Below are 10,396 nucleotides of genomic sequence, written 5' to 3'. Positions count from 1 at the left end.
TCATCCGTTCTGTCAGGATGCTTTTTAGGCAAAGTTAGTCGTTCCAGTTTTTTCGTCGTATACCATTTAACCTGTCACTGATTTCCAAATTACAAGCAAGTCCAGCGTTTATAATTTTCGCCTCAGTTAGTTTCTATTTCACGGGCCATTTAAAGTTTCTAAGAGTCCTTAATTTATTAGATTATCCTCGAAAGAAGAGTTTTCGGTGCAATCAGTCGAAATTTAACCATGTCATTTTAATATTAGATTGTCCCTTTTTCTACATTCTTTGAGTTTTTATATTGGTTAATTCCTTGCACTGTCACAGACAACAATTTCTGAAGCTTTGGCGTTGTGTATTTAAGATAATACAGTCTTGTTAATGTTGTTCTTCCTGCAAAAAATTTAAAACAGATGATTAAAATAAGGAGAATCAGAAAGTAGACTAATCTTAAACTGTTTATTGCTGCGATTTCAATTTATTATACAGTGGAGAGATATCAAGAGAGAGAAGAGTGAAAAGAGAGAGATAGAGGGGTAAAAAGAGAGAGTCTGAGATTGAGAGAAAGAGAAAGAGAAAGAGAGAGAGAGAGAGAGAGAGAGAGAGAGAGAGAGAGAGAGAGGAAAAGAGAGGAGAAAGTGAGAGAGAGAAAGGAGAGTGGGTATAACGGATGAATAGAGTAGACGAATTAAATACTAAGAAACTTAAAAAAGTAAGTGAGATAGAGGAGATCCCCTAAAGAGAGAGATAATGAGAGAGAGCGAAAGAGACAGGAGAGATAGAGAGATAAGAGAGATTAGAGAGAAAGAGAGAGAGAGAGGAGAAAAGATAATATTTATATCTACACGAAAACAGTTGAGAGGGTGTGCGAAGGAGGAAGAGAGGGGAGTGTGAGAGTGAGAGTGAGAGAGAGTGGGTGAGAGAAAGAGTGAAAGAGATGAAGGAAAAAAGTATACTAAGTGAAGAATGGGGGATTTGAGTGATTAGACAAAGACAGGTAAACCAAGTCAATGAGAAAATGGGGATATAAAGAAAAAGAAAGAAAGAGACAGTGAGAGAGATACGAGAGAGAGTGAGTGGGTGGAAGAGAGAGTGAAAGAGATGGAGGAAGTGAGTATACTAAGTGAAGAATAAGGAATTTGATGGATTAGACTAAGACAGGTAAACCAAGTCAATAAGAAAGTGGGGATATAAAGAAAAAGAAATAAAGAGACAGTGAGAGAGATACGAGAGAGAGAGTGGGTGAAAGAGAGAGTGAAAGAGATGGAGGAAGAAAGTATACTAAGTGAAGAATGGGGGATTTGAGTGATCAGACAGAGACAGATAAACCATGTCAGTGAGAAAGGAGAAGATAAAGGAAAAGAAAGAAAGAAAGTGAGAGAGAGAGAGAGAGAGAGAGAGAGAGAGAGAGAGATGGAAAGATGATTGTCAGGTTGATTGATAGTGAAAACATTGGGTCCATAGTGAGGAACTAGCAAATAAGTCTAAACTGTCCTGTGCCCCTATAGTTCAGCATGAGTTAGTAACAACTAAACAAAATATTTATACAAATTTTTTAAAATATGATATTCAATAATCTAGTTTTGCTCTTAATGTGTTATTAACAATTTATGAGGTGAATATATGCATAACCAATTCAATCCTTAGATTAGCAAAGAAATAACCTGCTTATTATTTTTTCACGCGCGCACAAAAGAACGAAACTTATATAGTATATGGTATTTAAAATATTTTTGTTCGGATTCTGACTGATCCATGATGTCAGGTTTGTTTTGTTGTTTAAATCATCTAAAAAAAAATGTTTGATCCGATCATTTAATTTCTTATTCTGAACCTTTGTACATAGCGTTACACAGAATGCACTTTTGGACTTAATTACCATTGTTAATTCCGGAAGAAATAAATTATGACGGAGATACTTCAGGTCCGTTATACTTATTCAAACTTGGCCCTATACGTAATCGGCGTAATACATTAGCCATTGCGCAATTTCTGTTGGGGATTTTTTTACTACAATTTTTAGCCCGTGACATACCGTTAGTAGAGCATGGCTAATAAGGAGGATCTGATAAAGGCGTGTGGCAACATCTAATAGTGATGGGCATGTTATTTCTAGCATACAAAGTCATTATGTAATACAAACAATTATACATTTGGGCAGAATTTTTAGAATAATTAATGAAATTATCGATTTTCACATTTAATTAAAATGGAAGTGTAGTGCTGTATACAAACACGGTCTATCTATGAAGTCTTTCCTGTTTGTACTATTTTTTTTTGTTCTACAAGTTTATCAATAATCTTGTTTATCTCAACCAAGACCTTACATAGAAAGAATAATTAATTGAAAGAAGTAACTTGGTCAATTGACCATTAAAAAACGTAAATGGTTTATCAATGAATCTCACGAGAAAATAGTGTAAATTAGCCCTGGAAATATTTTTCCGATCACCTATTATCATAATTATAATTTTCCTGCACTAAGATGTAATTATTTACATGCCACTGCCTACATATCTTGCACATTGTTAATTAAAATGCACTAATTAATTAATATGCTCTAGTAATGAGCTTGAATGAAATCCAAGAATGACGGTATGAAATGCACTGATTCCGTAGTGTTGATAAATCACATATTGCATCTTATAAAGTAATATTAATATACAGGATGTCCTTTTTAGGTAGTCCGGCTGAATTTCTCTTTATCCAATGACTCTATAAAAAAAGTGTTTAATATTTTTTTAGACTAATTTCAGATGTGTCAGGTTGTATAGGGTCATATTTGAAAATTTTAAATTGAACTGGGCCTGAGGTACCCTGTATAATTTTTTTCCAAAAATGTAAAAATTTGCAACTAAATTAAAAAGTATTAAACAAGATTTTTTTGTTTTTTGATAACGTGATTGGATCAAGAGAAATTCTAAAAAGGACACCCTTTATGATGATCCATCACAGTAATATTTTGTTTTTCATTGTTGACGACAAAAGCACCTTTTTGTTACGTTTTAAAAATTCCAAATTAGTTTTTTACATTGTTTTCATTTTCTCGCTGAAAAAGTCTCAATTATTGTTGGCGTTTCAGATTCAAAATTGTTGCAAATTCAATTGTAAAATCTTTTAAGGAATTCATTTGCTCAATCTTGCAGTTCCGAGCCATTGCTGCTTTCTGCTCTCATCTAATAAAAAGTCGGAAAAGTAGAGTGTCCTATTCCTTTGAGTCGAAGATCAAAGGAATCCATCTGAATGTGGTGTCTCTATTTGTACCCGGCGAAAACTATACTCTCGACCATTTTAAAGGTTAAATTTGAAACTTTGAAGTTACACTTTACAAGTGTATAGCTACTTTTTTTAAGAATTAACTCACTGTGAGACAGAAAGTGCGAAGTCATATGGAATAATGTCTGGGGTTGAACCAAACGCTCAAACAATCTCCATATTACAACAGCTCAATCAAAACTTTTTCAGCACCAAATGAAATTACATTCAAGGTATTAAATCCAATAATTTAAAAAATCTCCATGTTCTATTCAAACAGGCCACAGACAAGACGCAATAGCCTAGAGATCTGCAAAAACATTGAAAATTAAGGCGAGAAGTGAAAACTGTAAAATAAATCAAATTATTAATGCCTAGTAATCTTTACTCTAAAACCTTAGCTTATTTTTGTTGTTAATTTTACATAGCATTGTCTTGTCTTGTAATATGCGTTGACTAAAAAAATTCACAACTTGGTTTTATGAGATTACTGTACTTACTTTGACTTTTCTTTATTCCGGCTTTTTTGCCTTAATCATGGTAGAATAAACAGCAAAAGATCAGAAAATCTTTTATCATGCAAGTAGTCTTTATTGAAGCACTAAAAAAAAGTTTTCTTATTTTTTAAAGTAATTTAATAACGCAATTACTTTTCCTTAACATACCTATTTCAGACCCGTCAGCTTGTTTTGTCCCATGGTTCTCTCTCTTGTACTAAAGAAATAATTTTTTTCCCTCTTCTCATCTCCTAAATTGTCTGCCTCTTTCCCCCCTTTCCCTAGGCTCCAGACCAAAACACGTTTTGGCCATTTTGAACTATCCGTCCATTCGATTTCATCTTTCTTGCTACTCTGGTGAAATCCACGACGCTAGTTTGCTGTCTGAGGGTTCTTACTTTATCTTTCCTCGCGACAGCCAGCACACGGTCTTTTTTTGTCAACTTCGATGTTATTTCTAGTTGTTGACTGTTGTTACAATTTTCTCTATGCTTTTATTTCATTACATGTTATATTTTCAAAGTTGAGTTTCCTTTCATTCTCAGGGCCGCCGATGACAAATATTTCAGAACAGAACTAAAACAGCAGGAAATTTCTAATGTTTTTAGTGACACATTCCATGAATTTAAAAAAAACCACTATAGTTTAGCTAATTCCGTTTTGATGATCGGAACCGCTTATTGCGAAAACAGAATAATGGCAATAATGAGGTTTTAGGTTTATTATTTTTCTCCCAAACTAATTTCACTTTAAAATGATCACGATTAATTAAGGGTTTTAGTTAAGATAAAAAAGTCAATGGCACGAGCGGGAGTGGGGTTGAGATGGGAAGTTGGTGTCCGAGGGGATCGAGGTCACGATAGCTCAAGTGGTAGAGCAGCGGCGTATCTAGCCGAAGATCGTGGGTTCGAATACCGCTCGTGCCATTAACTTTTTTATCTCAACAAAAAACCTTAATTAATCGTAATATATTAATTGGTCAAGCGGACAACGAAATTATTGAATTTAAAATTATCCGAAATATTACGTTGACGAAAAGTTGGAGAAAGAATGCAAACACCCGTATTCAACTACAGGCTGTGTATTTCAACATACAGAACATTGAGATGCTGCATTTTTTTAATCTTTAATTTTAGGCAGTTTATTCAATTTAAACGGCTAAGAATTGTAACAACAACCAAGAATTTTAACAAAAGTACTTAAGCACAACAGTGATTATAAACGAAAGATTATTGATTACCTAAAATTAATCAATGCATATGGCTATATACAACCACCCACACGTGGTATATCCTCCCGTTTGTATGAATGTATTTATTTGCGTGTATATACGTATAAATATTTGTAGTATGATGTGAGGGACGGATCATTGGATTTCGTTGGTACTATACTTCCGAAGTGTAGTGGCCTTCCTGGAATGAATGTATTTATTAGTGTGAGTGGTGATGCGTGAAAAGACGTGGCTGTCGACGAATATCGAGTACTCCACAGGCCCGTCAAGCAATTTAGGATAGTTTAGTGTATGAGTGGAATTTATAAATACCGTTTGAATGTGTTTATAAGTGTGAAAGAAAGGAGGCCACAAGATCACGATAATCTTCCGACTTCCAATTTAGTTGTAGTGTAAGTTAGTAAATTAGTATGAATGTGATGATGAAAATGCGTATAAATATTATATTTATGTATTTTAATTTATCACGTGTGGGAGGGTAACAACAAACAAGATAACAAATCTAAATTAACATTAGTGAAGACACAGAAAATAATGTACACATAAGACAGCTAAGAAGACAAACGTGAGAAGGCTGTATACATGAGGCGCCGGCGATGACCCTGTTATGCCAGCTCAATGAAAAGATTAAATTCATAACTATCAATGTAATTGTATCTCTGAGTACTCAAAAATTCAAAGGAATTGAGAAAAATGAATGTTTTTTTTTCTCTTAAAATGTTCGTTTAATTTCGGTAAACAATACAATAGGGATGCTGATTCGTCAGGCGTGAGCTTATAGAATTTATTCATTTACACTGTACTGGATTTGGAAAGGCAACACAATACTTCCATTATGGCAATAAAGAAGTATTAAGAGAATGCTTGGAATTTATGCAATCGATTTATTTGAAATAAATCCAGAATATTAACTGTGGTAACGTAAAACAGAAAATTGTTTGTTAAATTTGCAATTTGATTAGAAGAAAATATTGATATATGAAGACAAAAGATAATATTTATATCTGCACAAAAACAGTTGGCTATGTGAGTTGAGAGAGTTGAGATAGATAGATAGATAGATAGATAGAGATAGATAGAGATAGATAGAGATAGATAGAGATAGATATAGATAGATAGATAGATAGATAGATAGATAGATAGAAAGAGAGAGAGAGAGAGAGAGTGAGAGAGAGAGACAAATTACATTTTTCATTCTTTTGGTTGGATTAAAATTCAGCCATTGCATGTACTTCAAAATCACACCTAACACGACTATAAATTTTATATCAACGATCCATTTTTGACAAAAAATTGGTAAGCAAGAAAGATGACTGGCCTTTCGTTCTTTCATCGTAACCCCAGAAAAGAAGATCGTGGGGGAGAAAGAGCAAAGAGCTACTGTTAACTCCCAAAGCGGATTAACTACGTCTTCCCAAGAAAAATGTAGTGAGTTTGAGAAGGAAGTACATTTAATATTTTCCTCCTCACGAAATGGACGTTGGTCTTTTTTTTTGGTTGAAAGATTGTTGAAATGTCCTCTATCGTGCCTAACAAAGCATTTACACCTGCGATCCGATATTGAATAATAGCAAAATTCAAAGCGACACGATGGAAAAATATTGTTTGTCACGTGCATAGGTAGGTCCATTGAAAAAAAAGGAACACTGAAAAGGTGTTACCAAATGGTGAATCTTAAGGACTCATAGTAACAACACCCTAGGACAGAGATAGGCGAAAGACTTAGCGAAGTAAGTTTCGCTTAAACTTACTAAAGATATTAAATTCACTAATTTCGTGGTCCTCTTGACCAATTAATATATTACAAATAATTAAGGTTTTTAGTTGAGATAAAAAAGATACGCCGCTGCTCTACCACTTGAGCTATCGTGACCTCTATCCACTCGGACATCAACTTCACATCTCAACCACACCTTTTTGAATTTTCCCTCCTTTGATTACACTTTTGAAAAATGGCAAAAAGGAGGGAAGGCTTCGGTATCAAGCCGAAGATCGTGGGTTCGAATCCCGCTCGTGCCATTGACTTTTTTATCTCAACTAAAAACCTTAATTAATTGTAATTACTAAAGATAAATTATCGGCTACAACTAGGTAAGTACTTGCTAGAAAATATACTGCGCAACATGTTAGAAACAATTTTTTTGAAATTATAACTTTTTATTTATTCCTCCATAATCGAGGTTGAGAGTAATTTTTAAAATGTTGGGATCCGGGTCGCCATAAACATAAATAAGCATTGTTTCTACGATAATTATTTTGGATAAGAGATCTAAAAAGTCGTCCAGGCAAAATAAATCGCATGACATCGATTGGCTTCGTTCGCATGGTCTATGCAAATTCATTGACAGCTGCTTTCTTTAAGATCTCAGCATCTGCAATTAGCCCAATCAGCACTTATACAGTCACGTTTTTATGAACTTTTAAGCACAACTACATACGTTGATGTGATTGGAAGCCCGGACATTTGCTACAATCACCAAAAGATAAAAATGTATGCTTCAAATTGTTTAATTGTTCTGCTCTGGCAAACTCTAATGTGTATACTGTTCGCCCGACTCTTGTTGTTTTTCAATCGGTAGATAATACAGAAAACCAGCTAATTGAAAGATAAAACAATATCCAAAAAGTATAAATGATTGTTGAAAATTGATTAGGACAACGAGTTTAATAAGAACACAGATTAAGACGACAATATATTAACCCTTTATTCCTTTTTTCGATCCTAACCAATTACAATTTTTAATTAAAAATTAGGCCATAATCTTAGATCAAATAAAAGATTGAGAAACAAAAGGTGATTTTCTAGAGAAGATCTCAATAGAATTACAATTTATTCAAAACTAAAAGTAGATTCTAACCAGTCTCAGCCTTAACCCTTACGGGATTGGTTCTGGCTCTAAGTTCGATCAAACTACGTTGATTGCTTCTCTGGAAGAATCTCATCGGAGGTGAAAGGGAGAAAAAACTTAATTCAAAGGACACCTTTAACCTCGCACCCCATCTGAAAGTGGGTGTGCAAAAAATAAATCTGTGGGGGGGGGCTTAAAATTTATAATCATAGGCTGACATCTATTACGCGAGATAAAGCGCACTCTCTGAGTCTCTTATAACTTCATCTCATGGCATAACTTCATAATTGTTTCAAGGGGGGGCCTTAAAAGTGGAAAGTGTGCGTAGGCGGAGTAGGGATCATTACGGGAAACTTCTATTCAGTCAGCAATAACCTACCAAATCATTCACTAGTCACTACACTTAACCAGAAAATTCGTGTCTCTGATCGTATAAAGTTTGCTAATAATACACCTGGAGAATTTCCTTTTAGGTAAAATATATTATTAAACGGGATTAAAAGATTATTTCCTTAAAATCTAACATAAAAGTAGGTAAGGTTGTAGCTTAATGTGGACTGAGATATCATGAATTAGTGACGAAAATCTGCAAAGACACAACTTTAAAAATTCTTTTAATCTTTCAATTAAATAATCTTTTTGTAAGGTATTGGTTGAGATAAAAAAGTCAGCGTCACGAGCGGGATTCGATTATTTAGTGTCCGAAGTCGCGATAGCTCAAGTGGTAGATCCTCGACGTATGGTCGCCGAAGGTCTTGGGTTCGAATTCCGCTCGTGACGCTGACTTTTTTATCTCAACCAATACCTTACATAAAGATTATTTAATTGAAAGATTTTATTTGTTCAATCGGATCACGAAATCTAATGAATTCTTATAATGTTCCTTTTCGTTATAAATTTGTATACTTTTACTCCTTAAAAACTATTATTGAGCTGGGAGTATCTGCTTACGGTTCTTTGGGCCGTATCTTCACTGGGGACTAATGAGAAACTGGAGAGGATTGGAGTTAATAATAATGAGGGTTGCATAGCAAGCTAACTCAGGAACGGAACTGAGCTTGGGAAAGGGTTGGTCGATACTAGTAATGCATAACCGTTAGTTTAATTAGCGTTATCTAGTCAAATAAGCTACAAAATTTAAAATAAACTCTCATAAGTTAAACAATGCATTATATTATAAGCCACATGGTTTTATGTATTTTGTCGCCAGCATTTTATGAACATTATTTAAAGATTTCAGTTATACTTTTTTATCTAAAGTCTTGGTCGAGATGAAAAAGTAAGTGTCATGAGAAGGACTTAAATAAACAGTATAATTAATTGAAATAATTAAATAGGTCAAGTATATAATCATATAAGGTTTATTATTTAAAAAATATGTCCACGACATCGGGCCATTGGACGTTGTGCTTCCATGCTTAAAAGGAATTACTTTAGAGATTTTAAAAGTTTTCCATCCGATTTGCTAATATAACTGATTAAAATCAAAAAACCTATTAGCTTATACCTGCAAGGATTAAATAACGGCAAGGATAATAATAATAGAAACCAATAATAAATCACTCAGCATACTATGTAATAAAGATAGAAATTCTATGAAGTTTTATCAATCGAAGACATTGTTACAGAGTTTAAATATCAATTAATCTAATAATAATCACTCTTAATTGTATGAAAAATTCTCGACTTACAGCATTATAATATTTATTTACAATAAATTTATCTATTTGATATATTTTTATATTTTATAAGATACAAATATAGTTTTTGACATGGATATAGTAAAAGCCTTTTTAAAAAGATAGTTCCTTACTCACAGTAAGTTGTTTTGCAACGATCCGGAATTCGAGCCTTTTAGCTCATCATCAGGTTGAAGGAGCTCTACAACCACGTCTCTCGACATGAATTGCCAAAGTGAACCCGCTGATACCTCCGCCAACGCGACGTTCCAATTAACAGCTGATTTTTTTAATGGCGCTCAATTTGAACGTGCGAAACGCGGAAATTATAACACAAATAAATATTATACTAGTAAATACTTAATATTATTAAATTACTATAAAAATAATAGCAATTAAAATAATTAGTTTAATTATTTGGATGTTTGATATTATTTATATACATATTTAAAATGGGAGGTAGATCAAAATCTGTTATATTATTAATGCATTTATTAACATTTTTTAATTTCAAATTTCTCAAACCAATCTAATTCTTTCCCTTTGTTGAAACTATGTAACACTCTTGTATTTAGATTTGAATTGAAATTATGTTTTGTTTCTTTTAGAAGGTCCTTAAATTCCGAAAATTTGCTCGATTTAGGCAAGTGTTCTTTTACTCTTGTTTTTATTTCTCTACCGCTTTGTCCTATATATTTAATATCACAATCATTACAATTGAGTTGGTAAACCCCGCTTTTTGCCAAGTTGTCTACTTTGTCTTTAGGTTTTGAGAGGGTGTTTTTAAATGAACCCGTACTTCTAAAAGCTATTCTAAAACCTTCTTGTTTAAAAATTTTACTAACTTTTTCCGATAATTCACCAATGTATGGCAAACAACGGAAACCTAATGATTCATTTGTGGT

The sequence above is a fragment of the Cimex lectularius genome, unplaced genomic scaffold, assembly GCF_000648675.2.
Source record: "Cimex lectularius strain Harlan isolate CLEC.00 unplaced genomic scaffold, Clec_2.1 scaffold244, whole genome shotgun sequence".
In the NCBI taxonomy this organism is placed as follows: domain Eukaryota; kingdom Metazoa; phylum Arthropoda; class Insecta; order Hemiptera; family Cimicidae; genus Cimex; species Cimex lectularius.
The sequence above is the reverse complement of the archived record's forward strand: the minus strand, read 5'-3'. Positions refer to the sequence as shown.